The sequence below is a fragment of the Schistocerca gregaria genome, chromosome 8, assembly GCF_023897955.1.
Source record: "Schistocerca gregaria isolate iqSchGreg1 chromosome 8, iqSchGreg1.2, whole genome shotgun sequence".
Lineage (NCBI taxonomy): Eukaryota > Metazoa > Arthropoda > Insecta > Orthoptera > Acrididae > Schistocerca > Schistocerca gregaria.
This window is the reverse complement of record NC_064927.1, coordinates 453,688,151-453,708,060: the sequence shown is the minus strand read 5'-3', so window position 1 is coordinate 453,708,060 and position 19,910 is coordinate 453,688,151. Positions and strand designations below refer to the sequence as shown.

The following is a 19,910-nucleotide window of genomic DNA, read 5'->3' as shown; positions in this document are numbered from 1 at the left end:
CCAGCCAGGGAAACACAAGGAGTAGCGAGAGAAATTTAAAAAGAAAACCCCTAAGACAAAGTAAATTGCCGTGGCACCCACACCACCACTACCTACAAGCTCTGCGTCTGAGGATGGAGTGGAGATTTTGGCATCCGCTGAGGGCCTCGCCAGACCTCTCAGGCACAATGGATATAGACCACTCAGGCAATAAGTCAGTGGCAGCAGGTGACTCTGAGGCATAAACTGCCTCATTGAATGTTCCATGCCTTCCCAGTCTCACGATCCGTAGCGACTATAATAGTGTATTAGGTGGAGTTTGCGTTTATGTCCTAAAATCATTCTGTAATGAAACTGTGCCCCTCCAAACCCCTCTTGAAGCTGTGGCTGTCAGTGTAAGTACGACGCAGGAAATAACTGTCTGCAATGTATATATTCCTCCATATGGTGCAGTCCCCCTGAATGTATTAGCTGCACTGGTTGATAAACTCCCAAAACCTTTCCTACTTTGGGAGATTTTAATGCCCATAACCCCTTGTGGGGGCACCATGTGTACTGGCCAAGGCAGAGATGTTGAAACTTTACTGTCTAAGTTCAACCTCGGCCTGGGGCTGCCACACATTTCAGTGTGGCTCATAGTAGTTACTCGGCCATTGATTTATCAATTTGCAGTCTTCTCCCATCTATCCACTGGAGAGCACATGATGACCTGTGTGGTAGTGACCACTTCCCCAACATCCTGTCACTGCCCCAGTGTCAGGCCCATTTACGCCTACCCACTTGGGCTTCAAACAAGGTGGACTGGGAAACTTTCACCTCTGCTGTCACCGTTGAATCTCCCCCACATGGTGTGATGGTTGAGCGGGTGGCTACAACAATTGTTTCTGTGGCAGAAAATGCAATCTCTCGCTCTTTAGGTTGCCCGAGGCGTAAGGCAGTCCCTTGGCGGTCGCCGGAAGTCGCTGAAGCAATTAAGGAGTGTTAGCGAGCTCTACAGCGGCGTAAGCGGCACCCTCGCCTGGAGCACCTCGTAGCCTTTAATTGGCTCCGTGCCTGTGTTCGCCAATTTATCAAGTGACAGAAGCAGGAGTGTTGGGAGAGATACATCTTGACCAGTGGGTGCCTTACGTCACCTTCACAAGTGTGGGCAAAGATCAAACATCTTTTCGGGTACCAGACCCCAACAGGTTTGCAGCACTTTGCCGAGCACTTTGCCGAGCACTTTGCCGAGCACTTTGCCGAGCACTTTGCCGAGCACTTTGCCGAGCACTTTGCCGAGCACTTTGCCGAGCACTTTGCCGAGCACTTTGCCGAGCACTTTGCTCGAGCCTCTGCGTTGGAGAATTACCCCCCAGCCACTCACACTGTCAAATGGTGGCTGCAAGAGAATGTCCTCTCGTTCACTACACACTGCAGTGAATCCTATACCGCCCCATTTACAGAGTGGGAGATCCTCAGTGCCCTTGCACATTGCCCCGACACAGCTCCTGGGCGTGATCGGATCCACAGCCAGATGATTAAACATCTCTCATCTGATTACAAGCGACATCTCTTCCTCATCTACAACCAAATCTGGTGCGATGGAATATTTCCATCGCAATGGCAGGAGAGCGCTATCATTCTGGTGCTCAAACTCGGTAATAACTTGCTTGATGTGGATAGCTATCGGTCCATCAGCATCACCAACGTTCTTTGTAAACTGCTGGATCATATCATATGTCGGCGGTTAGGTTGGGTCCTGGAGTCACGTGGCCTACTGTCTCCATGTCAGGACTGCTTCCGCCAGGGTCTCTTTACCACTGATAAACTTGCATCCATTGAGTCTGCCATCCGAACAGCCTTTTCCAGACGGCAACACCTGGTTGCTGTCACTCTGTACTTTCCATGTCCAAGTTGCTGCCTCCCATAATTCCATCCATATCCAGGAGAGTTGAGTCCCACAGGGCTCTGTATCGCCTCTCTCTTTTTAGTGGCCATTAACGGTCTAGCAGCAGCTGTCGGGCCCTCCGTCTCACCTTCTCTGTATGCAGTTGACTTCTGCATTTCGTACTGCTCCTCCAATACTGGTGTTGTCAAGAGGCGCCTATAGGGAGCCATCCACAAGGCACAGTCATGGCTCTAGCCCACGGCTTCCAGTTTTCAGCCACAAAGTCATATATCATCCACTTCTGTTGGCATCGCACCGTTCATCAGGAACCAGCACTTTACCTTAATGACAATCCACTCACTGAAGTGGAGAAATATCAGTTCCTAGGACTGGTTTTTGATGCTCGATTGACTTGGCTCCCTCATCTTTGTCAGCTTAAGCAGAAGTGCTGGCAGCACCTCAATGCCCTCCGTTGCGCGAGCAACACCAATTGGGGTGCTGATTGCTCTACGTTGCTGCAGCTCTACAAAGTTGACTATGGGAGTGTGGTTTATGGTCCGGCAGCACCTTCAGCATTGCATTTACTCGATCCTGTGCACCACTGCATGGTTGACTAGCGACAGGAGCTTTTAGGACTAGTCTGGTGACCAGCGTACTGGTGGATGGTGGAGGCTGGGGTCCCTCCATAGCAGATCAGACGTACGCAACTGCTTGCCAGTTACACAGCACATATTCGTAGTTCCCCTGAGCATCCAAATTACCATCTCCCTTTCCCACCCGCGGCAGTCCATCTCCCGCATCGGCAGCCCAGGTCGGGGCTAATGATTGCAGTTTGTGCGCAGTCCCTTCTCTCCAAACTGGAGTCCTCCCCTTTACCATCTTTTCTTGTAGTCCGTTCATGTTCGCCTCCATGGTGTACGCCACGGCCACAGGTTTGTCTGGACCTTTGATGTGGCCATAAGGACTCCGCTGTCACTTCCTCTCGAGTCTCGACGTGTTCTGGGGCTCAGATGACTCGATGGCTGAGGGTCGCGTTGGCTTTGCCTATGTTCACAGTGGCCATATTGAACAGCATTCCTTACCTGATGGCTGCAGTGTATTCACTGCAGAGCTGTTTGCCATTTCTCGTGCACTTCAGTATCTCCGTTCATGCCCTGGGGAGTCTTTTCTTTTATGTGCTGACTCATTGAGCAGCCTGAAAACTATCAACCAGTGCTACCCTCATCATCCTTTGATAGCGTCCACCCGGGAGTCCATCTATGCCCTGAAATGGTCCAGTCATTTAGTGGTGTTTGTCTGAACCCCTGGTCACGTCAGAATCCAATGAACTTGCTGACGGGCTGGCCAAACAGGCTACACGGATACCACTTCTGGAGATGGGCATCCCCACAACTGACTTGCATTCGTTATTATGCCTCAAGGTTTTTTTCAGCTTTGGGAGACAGAATGGCAAAACCTCAGTACGCACAACAAACTGCGAGCCATTAAGGGGACCACGAATGTGTGGAAGTCCTCGATGAGCGCCTCTCGCAGGAACTCTGTGGTTCTCTGCAGGCTCCACATTGCCCATGCCTGGGTGACCCACAGCTATTTCCTGCACCGTGATGAACCACCTCAGTGTCGGTGTGGTGCCCGGTTGCAAGTGGCCCATATTCTTCTGCTCTGTCCTTCTTTAGCTGCCTTGCGACTTCATCTTCGGTTACCGGACTCATTATCATTGATTTTAGCAGACAACACCTCATTGGCTGATATGGTTTTAAGTTTCATCCGTGAGGGTGGGTTTTATCATTCGATCTGAGTTTTAGCGCCTGTCCTTTGTCCTTCTGTGTCCTCCACCCTAGTGCTTGTAGGGTGGAAGTTTTAATGTGCTGCAGGGTGGCTGACTTTTCTTTTTTATCTTCGTGGTCGGCCAGCCACTGTAATCTGCTTCCTTGTTTTACTCTCTCCTGTTTCTGGCCTCTCTGTTTTCTTGTCCTCTTTTGTTCTTTTTAGTGTTCATTGCCTTTCCTTCATTCTTGTGGTCTTTCCTTTCTTTCCATTTTGTGTTATCTGTCTCATCAGTTTTCTTCTCACACTTGTAGCATTGTTTTATTAGGAACAAGGGACCAATGAGCTTTTAGTTTGGTCCCTTTCCCCCTCTTTTACACCAACCTTTGCCGAAGCCAAAAAAGAATATAAGACGACGAAACCGTGTTTTTGCCACCTCATAGTCTTCCATGGTGCAGAAATCTATTCCCAAGGTGGATGCTTTGACACAGACAACTACTAGTGTGCCTGTATCCACCACAAGCACCTGTACTTGCATGTGTACGTATCAACGGAAAAAGAGTAAGGACAAAGCAGTCCAGGCAGCTGCACCAGGAAAGACCAACAACAGTTCCGTCGTGAGCATCCAGAAGGTACAAGAAAGTCAGAGTGCCTCTCAATGCCCTGTTTCCTCTCATCCTCAAAGGGACAGGGTGCAGGGAAAGGCTCACAATGTTCGGGTCAAAAGCTGTCCCGAGTGCCGTCAGACATCATTCGTTCCTGTCTGACTGACGAGGAGGATATCATGGAGTTAGATTCCTTGGATCCAGACAGCCCCTAAACTCCCCCTCACTCTTACAGTGCTTCACCTCTGTGGTGTGAAGATAGGGGTAAATTAAAACCGCACCGATGACATGTCTTCAATACTACAGTGGAACATGAAAGGGTTCCTGACTCTGGAGGAACTGAAACTCCTATCACAGGCATGTCCCTTGTGCTTTTGTTTGCAAGGAACACATTTTATAGATACAGGTGACCCTGTGCTACAGGGATTTACGCTATACCGCAAGTATGACCTGTCGCGGGAAAGGGCCAAGGCAGGTGTCGCAGTGTTTTGTCACTAATGTGTTACTCCTCTGCCCTCCCTTTGGCTACTGTCCTGCAAGCAGTTGCAGTTCAAATTCATGTGTGCCAAAGGATCGCTGTTTGCTCACTGTATGTACCTCTGCAAGATGCATTGATTCTGATGCTGTCGTGGACCTTATCACACAACTCCCGCGACTATTCCTCTTCCTGGGAGCCTTCAATGCCCATCATGTCCTGTGGGGCTCAACTAATACTTGCCCTCGGGGTCAGCTTTTGGAGGCCCTCATGACGTCTCATGAGCTGTGCATCCTCAACATCTGTTCTCACACACATTTCTCTACTGCTACTGGGTCGTTCTCAGCCATCGACCCCTCTTTCTGTTCTTCTGCCCTCACTGACTGTTCAGTGGGAGGTCATTGACAACCTTCACTCCAGTGACCACTTCCCAATCTGCCTTCACCTACTAAATGGATCACCACCTGAAGTCAAGCCCTCAAAATGGATCTCGGCAGGGCTAAATGGATGCATTTCAGCCAGCTGGCTGTGTTCAAACACTGTGACAGCATCCAAGGATTGATGGACCACATCACACGAGTGATCTGTCATGCAGTTGACGTCTCCATCACACAGTCCTCAGGACATCTTAGGAGACGACCAAAACCTTGGTGGACAGATGAGTGCCATTCCGTGTTCTGGGAAAGGTGTGTGGCTCTTCGACATTTGAAATGCTGACGGAAGGCAGACAACCTTAGGGCCTTTAGAGTCGTGAGGCCAAAGCTTGATGTGTCATTAGGGAGAGTAAGAAAAGGTCATGGCAGGCATTCCAGGACTCCATCAATTATTTCCCTTCTTCTAGAAAAGTATCGGAAACCATCTGGAGGATTTCCAGTAAACACAGCCATTTACCGATAGCAGCAGTGCTGAAACGGATGCCTCCAAACAACATCCAGAGATATTGCTCAGATGCTGGCGGAACATTTTGCTCGAACTACTGCTGATGCAAGCCAGGATCTGGCGTTTTGTCACTGTTGTGCGACTAGAGAGGAAAAAGTTGGACTTCAGGTCCAACTGTTCTGATACCTACAACTCCCCTTTCTCCATGTGGGAGTTCGAATTGGCACTGACTGAGCTGCAGGCTTCGACATTTACCAGTTGCATCAAAGGAAATCCTCCTTGAATGTTTTTATCTAATATGGCACTCAGGCAACTTCCCCAAATCATGGAGGGAGGCAATTCTGATCCCTCTCCTCAAACCAAGAAAGGACTGCACGTCCCAGTAGTTGGCTTAATGAGCTGTGTAGGAAAGACCCTGGAGTAAATGGTTAACCATCGTCTGGTCTGTTTGTTAGAGACCAGGCAACTCCTTAGCTGCTCTCAGTGTGGATTCTGAAGATTTTGGCCCACTGTTGACAATCTGACCCTCCTAGAGGCAGATATTCAGCAGGCTTTTCTCCGTAAGCATCACTGTATCGGCACATTCTTAGATATGTGTAAGGCATACGATACTACTGTATTTTCGCACAACTGCATCAATGGGGCTTTTGTGGCCACCTCCCCATCTTCATATGGTCTTTCATGTCTCAGAGGTTTTTTAGGACTCGAGTTGATGACATGCTGTATGATAGATTTTAGCAGGAGAATGGTGTTCCTCAGGGTAATGGTTTAAGTGTTACCCTCTTTGCCATAGCCATTACATCTACGGTAAGGATGTCTGATACAGTGCTCCTTATTTATAGAAGATTTTGCTGTTTTCTGTTCCTCCTCCAGTGCTGCAACCATGAGCTGTCAGTTGCAGCTTACAGTCAGGAGGTTAGAGGAGTGGCCTGCAAAGATGGGTTTCCAGTTTTCTACAGATAAGCGTGTGTGTGTTCATTTTAATTGTTCTAGTCATCTTTTTAATTTGCCTGCCTTGAATATGGGGGACACCATCCTACATTTTAGACACACAGTGTAGTTTCTGGGCCTCATTTTTGACTCCTGATTGTCGTGGTTACCACACCTGCGGGATATGAAAGCCAGAACCCTGAAGGCACTGAACATCAAGTGCCTGAGCCACAGGTCTTGGGTAGTGGACAGGGCATGTCTCCTTCAGTTTCATCAGGCTTTTGTGTGTTTGTGACTGGACTATAGTTGCACATGTATGGGTTAGCGAGGCCCTCGTACTTTCGGATCATTGATGCTGTCCATCATGAGGGGATTCGGCTGGCCATGGGTGCTAACTGGACCAGTACCATACCTAGCATCTGTGCTGAGGTGGGGGAAACGCCACTGACCATCGAGCGCCAGCTCCTAATGGTGTGTCAGGCATGTAAGTTCCTTGCAGCTCCAACTTCACCTGCACACCATACTGTTGCTCGTCCACCTCTGGAACCCCTTTTTTCCAACCATCCACGAGCCACTATGCCATTTGGGATATGCGTGCAGCATGTACTGGAGTCAGTCGGTATGGAGCCAGTACGACCCCAAATCCAGGGTTTTAACTGTCTGCCACCCTGGTTACTGGAGAGGCCCAGAGTGATTTTAGATTTGAAGCGGTACAGGAGAGATAGCAATCCTGCTTCCATTTTTAATGTGGTATTCTCTGATATTTTATCAGAGTGCCATGGCCATGTAGCTGTTTTTACAGGTGGGTCTAAGCAGGGGCGGTCTGTTGGTTGCTCTGTCGTTTTCCCAGATCATGTTTTCAAGCTCAGGCTGCCTCCAGAATTTACTGTCTTCAATGCAGAATTATATGCGATCTTGCGAGCACTGGAGCAGATGCAACATTCTTCCAGTGCTAGATTTCTCATCTGCTCAGATTCTATGAGTGCCCATTACTCTTTCCAATGTTTGTACGCAGCAAATACAGTAACCCAGAATATCCAGGATGCCTTCCTACAACTACAATGACTGGCGAAGGTGGTGTCTTTCTGCTGGGTACCTCGGCACATTGGAATTGTGGGGAATGAAAGGGTGGATCAATCAGCCAAGGAGGCGTATCAAAATCCTCTGGTATTTCGGTGTGCTATCCCCCTGCATGCTATCACTTCACTGTTGAGGTAGAAAGTCATGTGTCGATGGGAAGACAAATGGCTGGCAGTGGTCGATAACAAGCTCTGCATCATCAAGCCCACGACTCAGCCGGGTTTGCTTAGGCCACGGCCCTATGACACATCGATTCTTACTCCGGCGAGAGGACCCTCCAATGTGAGGTGCTTGTGGCGTGCAGGTCACAGTGCGCCACATTTTATTGGAATGCATTTTATTTGCCGACCAGCTGACTGCATCAGATTTGCTGGCAGGTCTGCTATCTATTTTATGTAATGGTCAAACGAATATGGTTAGGGCTTTAAAGTTTTGTGAATTGTCCAACATTTTTAACAAGATTTTAGGGAGATGTTCTTAATGTGTCAAAGGGTGGCTGGCTCACCGTAGATTTTTTAAATGTTCAGCCAGTCACGTGTCTCTGTGCTTTTCTTTGAGTTCTTCATTGTTTTGTTTTCTCTGTGTTTTAAATTCTTGGTTAGCTCTCTTCCCTCCTAATTGGTTTTAGTGCATGTGATACAGAGTGACTGTGTGGTCATTTCGAGTGCATCTGAGTACAACACTTTTAGTTCATCCCGACATTCATTTGTTTTCATAAGTGCAAGGGCACTGATGACCTCGCCATTGGGCACCTATTAGGCACACACACACACACACACACACACACACACACACACACACACACACACACACACACACACACACACACACAGTGAACAGTAAGAATAATATGTAGTGTTCACCCACAAACATCATGTAGGTATCTCTTCAAGGAGCTAGACATTTTAACTGCACCTTCGTAGTACATATATTTGCTAATGAAATTTATCATAACTAATGCATCACAATTTGAGAAGGACAGTGACATACATATCTAAAACTTCAGAGGGGGAAATATGACCTTCGTTGTCAGTCAGAGGCTCAGAAAGGAGTTCAATATGCAACAACAAAATTTTTTGATAATTTGCCCAGTAACATAAAATGACTTACATGTGGGGAAGCAAGTTTTAAATGTAATTTAAAACCATTTCTCCAGGACAACTTCTATTCCAGAGCTTATTTCTACTTAAACACTGGTAGCCAGTAAAAAAAGTGTATTTGCAAGAGGAGAATTAAAAATAAAAATGTGTTCATTAATATTAACACTAATTGTGTAGACATATCCTGTGATCTGACTTCAACTTCATTCTGATAAAAGAATCATTCAAATGATGTATTAAACATGTAAGTAATTAACTTGGTGGTCATTTGTGTGTTGGTCTGTATGAACATTGTTAATACATCGATCCCCCTTCATGCAACATCGGAAGCGGTTGCCATCTATGTCCTCCTGGACTCCCTGGCCACAGTTTGCAATCTCTACCTCCCTCATGACAGGCCACCTACGCCCATTGACCTAGATGCCCTCCATCAGTAACTTCCACCCCCTCTCTACTCCTCAGGAATTTTAATACCCATCACCCCTTGGGGGGGGCAGTGCTTTTACCTCTAAGCAGGGTTTTCACATAAACCGATTCCTTGCGGACTGCGATCTTTGCCTTCTTGATGATGGTTCTCCCTACCCATTGTAGTGCTGCATATGGCACTTCTTGTGCCATTGATCTTTCACTCACTTCCCCTGTCCTCCCTTCAGTAGACCGGTTACCTAACAGTGGCCTCTGTGATAGTGACCCCATCCCGTTGAATCTCTCATTCCCTACCTGCCTCCTGACAGTCAGGTTACCATACTGGGCTTTCCATCACACTAATTGGCCTCTATATATCTCACAGGTCGTGTTTACCCCTTCTTTGTTAAGTTGTATTGATGAAATGTCTGTGATGTGTCTAATACGATTATTCGAACTGCTGGCGTTGCTGTCCCTTGCTCGATGGGCCCCTTTCTCCACCATGTGCTTTTATAGTTTACTTCTCCAGTTAGTCTTGCTAGAATGGTTAGGATGTGTGAATGCTGTGTGCTGACACAGGAGCTGGCCGCTGTTAGCAAACAGCTGAATGCTCTACTAGCAGCAGTCACGTTCAGGCTGCTGCCTTGGGGTATAGCAGTGGCAGAGAATGTGGCACGTCGCATGGTTCACCTTAGATGTCGCTTGATTTATCCATGGGCACCTCCTAGTGCACTTGACACGGTGGATTCATTCTCCCAGCAGTGCGAGTGACAGGTGGTAATCTGTTCCTGTGACTCAAGTTGGAGGGCCAATGTGAAGACTGGCCTCCTGGTCTCAGCCATTCAACCTGTGAGTGGACAGGTGGCTGCTCCTTCAGCAGGGTCCAAGCAAGCATACGAGAGGGGGAGACTTACTAGTTATTGGGAGCTCAAAACATTAGGTGCACTATGGAGCCCCATAGGCAGATAGCATTCAGGGCTGGAATGAAAGCTGGTGTGCACTCGGTATGGCTGCTGGGGGCCTCATTTGAGATGTGGAGGTGGCATTGCTTGTGGCTATAGAACGTGCAGGGTGCAGTCGCCTGAAAGTTGTGGTTCACAGTGGCACCAATGACTTCAGTTGCATGTGTTCTGAGGCCATCCTCAGTTCATATGGGCAGCTGGCGGAGGCGGTAAACACTATTGGCCTCCCACACAAGGCGCAACCAGAGCATGCAATTTGCAACACTGTTCCCAGGCTTGATTGGGGCCCTTTGGTTTGAAGACGTGTGGAAAGTCTCAGTGAAAGGCTTTGTCGACTCTGTGATGGTCTTAGCTGCAAATTGTGTGGGAATTTGCACAACTCCCATTAATAGGTCAGGAGTGCACTATGCGAAGGAAGCAGCTACTTGGGTAGCAGAGTAGTTGTGGAGTGCACATAAGGGTTTTTTAGGCTAGGTGGTAGTTTGAGGGGCTCTGATGAACAGTTGCCAGACAGTATGCAGCAAGGCAAGTGAAATGGCGTTAAGAATAAGATACTTCCACTGTCAAAATTTTATCTGTAAATTGTAAAAGTATTTGTAGTAAAGTTCCTAATTTTTACTGCCTTCCAGAGGAGTTTCCACGCTCAAATTATTCTTGAGACCAATAGCTGGCTGCAACCCAAAGTGGAAAGCTCTTGAGATATTTAGCAAGTTGTGGAATCTATATCGGAAAGACAGATTAGAGGCCATAGAAGGGGGTTCAATGCAGTTGATAAAAATATCCTCTATATTGAGATCAAAGTTGAGTGTGACAGTGAGGTTATCCGGTCACATATAACAGGTGTAGGGGAACCGAGTTGATTGTTGGATGTTTTTATCAGACAGCCGATTCTGCTGTGACAGTTCTAGAGTCATTCAAAAAAAGTCTACGGTCAGTAGCGTGTTAATACTGATATGCAATACTAGTTGGAGGCAACTTAACATACCATTTGTATATGCGGATGTCTATGGATTCATTGCAGGGGTGCAGACAGAGAGTTGTGCAAAATACTTTGAACACATTTTCTGAAAACTGTCTTGAGCAGCTAGCTAGGCAGCATACATGCAATGGAAACATCTTAGATCTTGTGCCAACAAATGTGTTGGACCTTATGTAAGTCTGCAGGCTTTTGTGACGGACAATAATATTTTGGGTAAACATTCCCCCTCTTTTGCTCTGTCCGTTTCGAATCTAGCCAGTGATGAGGACCAACCAGTAGCGGTAGCAGGAATTTTAACCAATAACCCTTCTCCAGCATAAGTGTGGAGTAGTACCTTTCTATCCAATGACGGTAGGCCGCCAATTGGTCAATAAGGCTAGGACAGTGTTTCTGATAGACAGAGTAGATACACAGTTGTTAGCATCTCACTTAGTCAGTGAATTGGCATCACTTAGTTCCAGTAAGATGGATGTAGAGGAATTATGGGCAAAGTTTAAGCAGATTGTAAATCTTGGTCCAGAGAGCTATGAGCCTAGTAAATAAATGACGGGTGGTAAATACACACCATGGTTTAACAACAGAATTCCGAAGATGTAGAGGAAGCAAGTGCCTGTTGCACTCTCAGTTCAAAAGGAGACACACAAATGACTGCGAGCAAAGGTCAGTAAAGATTCATGCATCTGTGAACAGATGTATGCATGAACCATACAACTACTACCACCACCACCATCACACCTTAGCAAAAGATCTGACAGAGAACCTGAGAAAATTCTGATCTTTTGTAAAATCAGTAATCAGGTCTAAGGCTTCAATTTAGTTCCTTGTTGACCAGTCTGGTGTGGCAGTTAAAGATAGCAAAACGAAAACTGAAGTTTTAAATCTCACATTCAAGAAGTTTTAAATCTCACATTCAAGAAATTGTTTGCACAGGATAATTGTACAAAAATACCGCATTTGACCCTCTGACAAACTCCTGTATGGATGATATAGCAAAAAGCATCCCCGGCAAAGGAAAACAACTGTGAAAGAAATTGACAACATTATTTATTTATTTGTTTATTTACTCATCAAGTTTCGTAGGAGCAAATCTCCAAGGTCATGGAACTTTGTCAGTACATGAAATTACAACATAGAAGTAATAACAGATAAAAATAAATGTTCATGAACCTGAGAAACGTCAGTCCGTAAGTTTAAGTAAACACCATCAGCAGTACAATAAGAATCAGCTTAATTTTTCAAGGAACTCCTTGACAGAATAGAAGGAGTGACCCATGAGGAAACTCTTCAATGTTGATTTTGAAGACACGTGGATTACTACTAAGATTTTTGAATTTGAGTGGCAATTTATTGAAAATGGACGCAGCAGTATACTGCACACCTTTTTGCACATGAGTTAAGGAAGTCCGATCCAAATGCAGGCTTGATTTCTGCCGAGTATTAACTGAGTGAAAGCTGCTTATTCTTGGGAATAAACTAATATTGGTAACAAGAAACGACAATAAGGAATGTACATATTGAGAGGCCAATGTCATAATACCCAGACTCGTGAACAGAGGTCTACAAGAGGTTCGTGAACTCACACCACTTATTGCCGGAACCGCCCGTTTCTGGACCAAAAATATTCTTGTAGAATGGGAAGAGTTACCCCAAAATATAATACCATATGACATAAGCAAATGAAAATAAGCAAAGTAGACTAATATTTGAGTCGAACTATAACTTGCCTCAGATGCCATTCGACTCGTAAAAATTCCCACTTTGTTCTATGTGATATCCTTATCCCACTAGTCAGCTACTCGGGCTGCCCATTACTGCTAGTACTCCATTTAGAATGTTCTAATGGAAAGCAACTCTCAAAGAGCATGAGAAATGTGTTAAGGAAAGCATTGTATTTATCATGTATGTTATCGGCAATATAAACATCCTGCCACTCTTGTTCCTTGACAAGGTTTAAAAAACTCTATTGCTGTTGGATTAACCTTCCTACATAGTTTGTAATTAAATATGACATTGGTTTGAGTACAAAAGCCTTTTAGTGTTAAAATTTGTGCATCATGGTATGGCCATTAACACTTTTACTAACATAATGCCCATAAAGTAATGAAGAATGAATAAAAATATTGCATGTGGCTGTGCTACTGTTCCCCTGCACCCTAGTTGGAAAAAACAGAGTCTGCATCAGATCATATGAATTTAGGTATCAACATTCTTTTTCTAGCACCATCATATACAAAATGTATATTGAAGTCACCACATATAACTAATCTCTGGTACTTCCTACAAAGTGAATCAAGAACCCTCTCTAGCTTCATCAGAAATGCTCTGAAGTCAGAGTTAGGGGACCTATAAACAACAATAATTAGAAGTTTAGTTTCACTAACTTCAACTACCGCTGCACAACATTCAAATATCTGTTCAGTGCAGTGTCATGATACGTCTATGGACTCAAATGGAATACTGTTTTTTACGTACATAGCCACTCCCCCACCCCGCAAGGAACTCCTTGAGGAACAGCTAGCTAATCTGTAGCCTGGTAAAGAAAGCCTCTGAATTGTAAAATTATGTAAGTGGTGCTCTGATATACCAACAATTTCAGAGTCAACATCTATAAGCAGTTCACTAACTTTATCTCTAATATCTCTTATATTTTGATGAAATACTCTAATTCCTTCTCTACTTGGAAACATCTGATAGACCCAACTGGCACCACTGATATGTGACCCATGCCCTCTGCCATCAGCACCCTCCCCAGCCGTACGTTAACGCGGCTAACAGCCGCCTTAAGGTGAGGCTGATCATGACGCTGAAATAGTTGCCACCAGTTTGAGTTGCTGTCTTAATCAGATCACCACCTACATAATATTCCCTGTCCCTATTGAGACTGTTCCCTGCTCCACCCACTATCAATACCTGATCCTCCTTTGAAAAATATGTACACAACTCCCTATGCTGTCAGTCACCTGAGCCAATGCTGCACTAGGCTTCACAATGCTTCTGACAACATTTTCTCAGGAATACCAAATCCTGGAAAGTAGTCACTTTCTATACGCTTAATAAGTTGTTTGCTGTTTTCATTGCATATAGTCTTACATGTTTTGTGAAGAGATCAATAATACAAGCAAAATACTGTAAGCCTCCACGTCCACGAGGATACGGACCGGCAAAATCAATTCCTACAATCTCTAAGGGTTTCATGGTTAAAATTGGATTCTAAGATAATGCATTGGATAAATTATAGGGTTTGGCCTTTCGACAAATCACGCAGTTTCCCAGTAGCTTGTGTATTTTAGCATGAAGACTTGGAACATAACAATATTTTGTGATCTTGCGCTTACATGTTTTGGGACCAATGTGACCCCATGTGTATGGGTATGCCATAATAAATGCTCTTTATACTCTCTCTGAATACAAAGTAACCAACTTTCCTTTTGCGGTGATGTGCAATGAAATAACACGTTATTAAATAATATGTAAAATTGGCACAGAGAATGTTGAGGATTAACTGTTATGAGTTGCTTTACTGCCTTCCACTTAGGATCGGTATCTTGGAGTGGACTATTTGTTTGCATAGCTGCAAAAAGTACTTGCGATGCATCGGATCCTTCGTGAGTAGAGTTCTGTAGTTGGACATTTGCTGAATTAATTCATTGGTGTTAGAAGATCTATCAGGCATTCTCGATAAGGTGTCAGCTATTATATTGTCTTTGCCCTTTATATGCACAATTTCGAAGTTGCACTCCTGAAGAAATAGAAACCATCGTGTCAGTCTAGGGTGAAACAGTTTGCATGACAACAGAAAACTTAAAGCTTGATGATCATAAAAAAACCTTTACCTTGTGTCAATATATATATATATATATATATATATATATATATATATATATATATATATATATATATATATATATATATATATAATAATTAAAATGCTTGAAAGCCCAAACAATAGCAAGAGCTTCCAATTCTGTCACAGAGTAAGATTGTTCTGCTTCAATGAGGAATCTGCTTGAAAAACTGATAATTTGGATTTCTTTTTGTTCATTCCTTTCCTCGAGTTGAAACAAAACTGAACCGATGCCCTGGCAAGAGACATCTGAATCAATACAAAATCCCCTGTTCATATCAGGATGATGTAAGATAGGACTATTTACCAAAGCATTCTTGATTGAATCAAAAGCTTGTTGACAATCGTCGGTCCAGTTCCAATTACCACTTTTCTTTAGCAATGATAACAAAGGTGTACTATTCAAAAATTTTGAAAAAAAGGAGCACATGCCAAAGAATCCTTTTAGCTGGCTTTTGGTAGTAGGTCTTGGAAAATTTATAATGGCACTAATCTTTTGAGGATCAGGTTTTATTCCAGAGGGTGAAATAATGTGACCTAAAAATTTGATTTCAGATTTGGCAAATCAGGACTTTTGAAGATTTACAGTCACTTCAAATTCTCTGAATTTCTGAAATATATATGCTGTATAAGGTGAAGATGCTCTTCCCAAGTTTTTGTGGCAACGTAAATGGTAACTTGATCAACTAGGTCATCTCCTAACACGATCCATCTTAGGTATAGTTAGCAAGGGGCTACTATATGATGAATCGGATGGTTCAATGACCTTCCACGATAACATTTTTCTAATTTCAGTTTTTACAGCTACCCTTCTCAAAAATGGTATCGAATAGGTGATGCAACAGAAAGTGAGATGGGGTATAACCTCCATTCTGTATTGAAAGTCTCGAAATATTCCAGGTCTCGTCGAGAAGATGGATCTGAAGTCAAAAAGGATTTGAAATAATTCTTGTCTCTATTCATCTGTCAGATTGGTGGATTCTGCTGCTTTAGTTGTAATTTCGCCTCTGTTTGGTAAGTAGGCCTAATCTGCTTCATCTGGTCCTTATATGTCACAATCAGAACTGTTCCAGCCATTGTGTATTGGTGTGCTTTTTCGGATAAGTTTATGTATTCAAAAAAATGTTTCCTGAGGGATAATTACGTACTTTCTCATGCGTGAGTCTAATAGTGATTACTTGTTCATTTACATTTAGAGTGCAAGTTCCTTTAGCAAAATCAATCTTGGCCTTCGTTTGTTTTAGAACCTCAGTACCTAACAAGCAGGACATTGACAAGTTTTTTACTACCAGGAAAATATATTCATGTGTTACTGTTTGTATAATAACAGGGATCAAAGCTTGCACCTGCAGTTTCTGTGTGTATGAACTAATAGCTCCTGTAATACAGCATACTTGTACAGGTAATGTGGGTATTTTTTGTGTGGCTGTTACCTGTTTGAAAAACATAGTGAGATTGCATTTATGTTTGCACTAGTATCCAGTATTGCAGTAGTTACATATCCTGCTAGTGTGATTTGGGTTGCCACCTGAATTTGGTCACCTTCCCGTCTGTCTAAATTTGTCACATTATTCTCGTGTAGTAACTCATCATGAATGTCAGTACTGTCATTGTAACGTAGTATTAGCACTGTATTCAGGTTTTTGTCATTAATATAGCTACTCCCTTTCTGCTGCACAGCACCTTGTAGGGAGTGACAAGATGCTGTGATTAGTTTTCAGTGTTGAATATTTGGTGCTACAACCATTGTTATTCCTATCAGGTTGTACACTCATTGCAGTTGACTGTGGCGAATAATTGTGAATTACTTGGGTAATAAGCTGTGGTAGTTCATTTAATGGATTAAAAGTTGGAAAATTGTCAGCTTGAGTGAAAATACTGGCGGGTTGTACTGTTTTCTCTGCATTTTGTTATTTCCTCTATTCTGAGGTTCAAATTGTCTGAAATTCTTGTTCTTGAATTTGTTGTTGGTTAGGTGCCAATGTTTGAAATTGCTGATTATTCGGCATGAATTTTAACTGAGTGTTATTACGTTCACGTGCTAGGATTCTATTCTCGCACTTGCTGTGGGAATCCGCGCTTCCAACTTCTGTTGCCCTATTCATAGCCATACGCAGTGCTCTATGGCTTGTTGCCATAGTTAAAATTGTTTGCCTGATTCGTCGGGTGATACCTCGCTCGGTAGTAGTTCTTGTTACCTTTAATTGTCCATTTCCATTCTGCTTGCCATAATACTGATTGTGTCTGTTGAAAATGCTTTTTCCTATCTGAAATATGTGTACCATTGTTGTTACTCATACTCGCGGAATTCCACCTGTTGTTACTTGATTTCTTCTTATTGCTTGATCTCTGTTCCTCATGTATAAGGTCAAATGAGTCTAATATGGAAAGAAATGTCTCTTCGTCATCATCATTGATGTTCATTAATTTTTCTTGAATTCGTACCGGCAATTTCAACTTCTAGATCATAATCACATCCTTACTTGAGATTGGTGTATCCCAGTATCTAATTTTCCCCAAATACTTCTCAAAATATTTCCTTAAGCCTTAAATTCTTGGATCGAAAGGTTCAGCTTGATATACCTCTTTCCTGTCTTTTCTGAACTTCTTTGTTCCAGAACTTGGCTAAAAATGCCTGTTCAAAATCACGGTAATTAAGACATTGATCGACCATTTCGGTTCCCCAAATAGCAGATTCTCCTGTAATATGTCCAATTACAAACTGTATCTTTTGCCTGTCAGACGAACTTGGCGGAAAAATTCTGGAAAATGATCAGAGAAAAACGATCGGGTGTAAGTTTCTCTTTTCGGGTTTAAATAACTGAAAGTTCCTGTGTTTCAATAGGCTTTCATCTTTCTTAACTGCACTAATGAATTGGAGTCATTTACTGGAATTTGTTGTGTTCTGGGTGGTGAATATTCTCTGTTTTGATTTTGTGTTTTGCTGCTCAGGGCCATCATTGCTTATATCACTGAGTGAAAACACAGAGTGTGGGTAGCTGTGACATGTTTCTCAGTCTTTGTTTTGAAATAGTTGCTCCAAGCTTTGTATTTTCTGAGTTATCTGTTCTTTCCCAGCAGGCAAGTCTGTCGTAAATACTCTTCCGATGACACCTAGCTCTGTGAAAACAGTATCTCCCGAAGTACCTGGTGCTGCTAATATGTTAAGAGTGGTGTCATTAACAGTGTCCTGTAACTCAGTTTTGATTTCGTTTTCAATCATTTTATCTTTCTCTGCTAAGCAGTCTGTACATTATTCACTAAAGTGTTGTATTTATTCTTTTAACTTTTGTTCCACTTTTTTTTTTCCATTCACAGCCAACTGAGAGAATTTGTCAGTCTGCTGCTTTACTTTGTCATTCACTATGTGTAAAGTGTCTTTACAGGTAACAACTTCTTTGTTAACTAGCTCCATGTAAAATTTTCATCTTATTGCATGCTGCAATGCAGTGTTCATCATCCATTAACTTCTTCTTTTCCTGTAAGAGTGTGATGGCTCCTTGACATTTGTTTCAGTGCAGATGCACTAATATCATCCAAACTCTTATGGGAATCAGTAATTTGCAAGTAGGGGATTATGGATGAGGGGCACTGCATTGCAGCAAGTGATAGGTTAGAAATTTGAGTCAGCCAGGACCCATATCTTGATGGCCAAGGCGGTTAAGGTGACTGCTCGTAAGAAGCAGTAAATGTGGGTTTGAGTCCCAGTCTGGCAAAAGTTTTCTTCTTTTGCCATTGCATTAAAAAAAAACTCCCTGTGTGGCTGGAAGTCAATAATTCCCACCCATCCCTTCCTTTTCTTTTCCCATTCTCTATTTTATATACATGTTGAGAACTGGTTTTATTACTTTCTGACCTCATAATGTGCTTAGTTCAGTTTTTACGACTACTTTAAAAAATAGAAGGGGCATGATCAATAAAATTTTGATACTGCAAAGAGCTCAGTTGTGTTCATATAACTTATGGGACTGCAGCTGTCGTCAACAACAACCAATATTCTGACAGGTATTGTCATTTTCAAGGCAAAATTGCAACAAGTAAGCACTGTGCAAGTGAATTTAAAACCTAACCTCTCTCTCTCTCTCTCTCTCTCTCTCTCTCTCTCTCTCTCTCTCTCTCTGTTTTTGTGTGTGTGTGTGTGTGTGTGTGCGTGTGTGTGTGTGTGTGTGTGTGTGTGTGTGTGTGTAAACATTAGCACCACCATAGAACCAAAGATAACTGATGCCAAATATTATCAGTAGTGAAAAATTACTATACTATGGGTGAGTAAGCAGGTAATGCTACTTCGGTAGCATTTAGTAATTTTCACTTTTAATAATGTGTGCCTTCAGTCGTATTTGGTTCTGTGATGATGCTAGTGTTTACTCTCCCACTGTGTGTTAGTGTGCACTAGCTTTGTACCACAGTTGTGAGATCAGAAATAGTTTCTTGCATAATTTATGTGACTTTGACTTCATAGCTAACGTAAAACATTTGGCAGAATGTGAGTAATTTAGGAGTAAAGGTAACAACTTACCAAATAATAGAGGTGTTAGAATTGTCAACAGGCCCATAAACCAGACTGAAGCCTTTGCTAGTTTTTGGATAAAAAAAAGAAAAGAAAAAGGAAAAAAAAGAAGAAAAAAGAATCATTGTGTTCTGCCTTACGGCAGGTCTTGTCATGGGGAAGCCTCAGCAGAGGTCCACCGCATTAGCATCTAGGGTAGTGATTCCAGTGGTGGTTTCCCGTTGCCTTCTACTGATGATGATGGTGATGACAACACAACACCCAGTCCCTGAGTGGAGAAAATCTCCGACCCAGCTGGTAATCGAACCCAGGCCCCTTGGCGTGACAGACCACCGCGGCGGCCACTCAGCTATCGGGGCAGACTTTGGATGAAAAGTATTTGTCCAAAACTACTGAAGTTTTCAGCATTTGTATGGGCCTGTTGATGACTCAGTGTGTCTATTATTCATTGAATTAATAACTGTCATTAAGGGGAGATATATATCTCCTTACTTAAAGGGGAAAAAATTGCACAAAGTTTCATGAGTTTAA

At 43.3% G+C, this 19,910-nt stretch overlaps 1 protein-coding gene across 3 annotated transcripts in view; it reads left to right on the top strand.

Moving 5' to 3' along the window:
* The window catches only part of LOC126284213 (X-linked retinitis pigmentosa GTPase regulator-like), a 277,559-nt gene that overhangs the window by 15,828 nt on the left and 241,821 nt on the right, over nt 1-19,910 (top strand). The window lies entirely within an intron of this gene.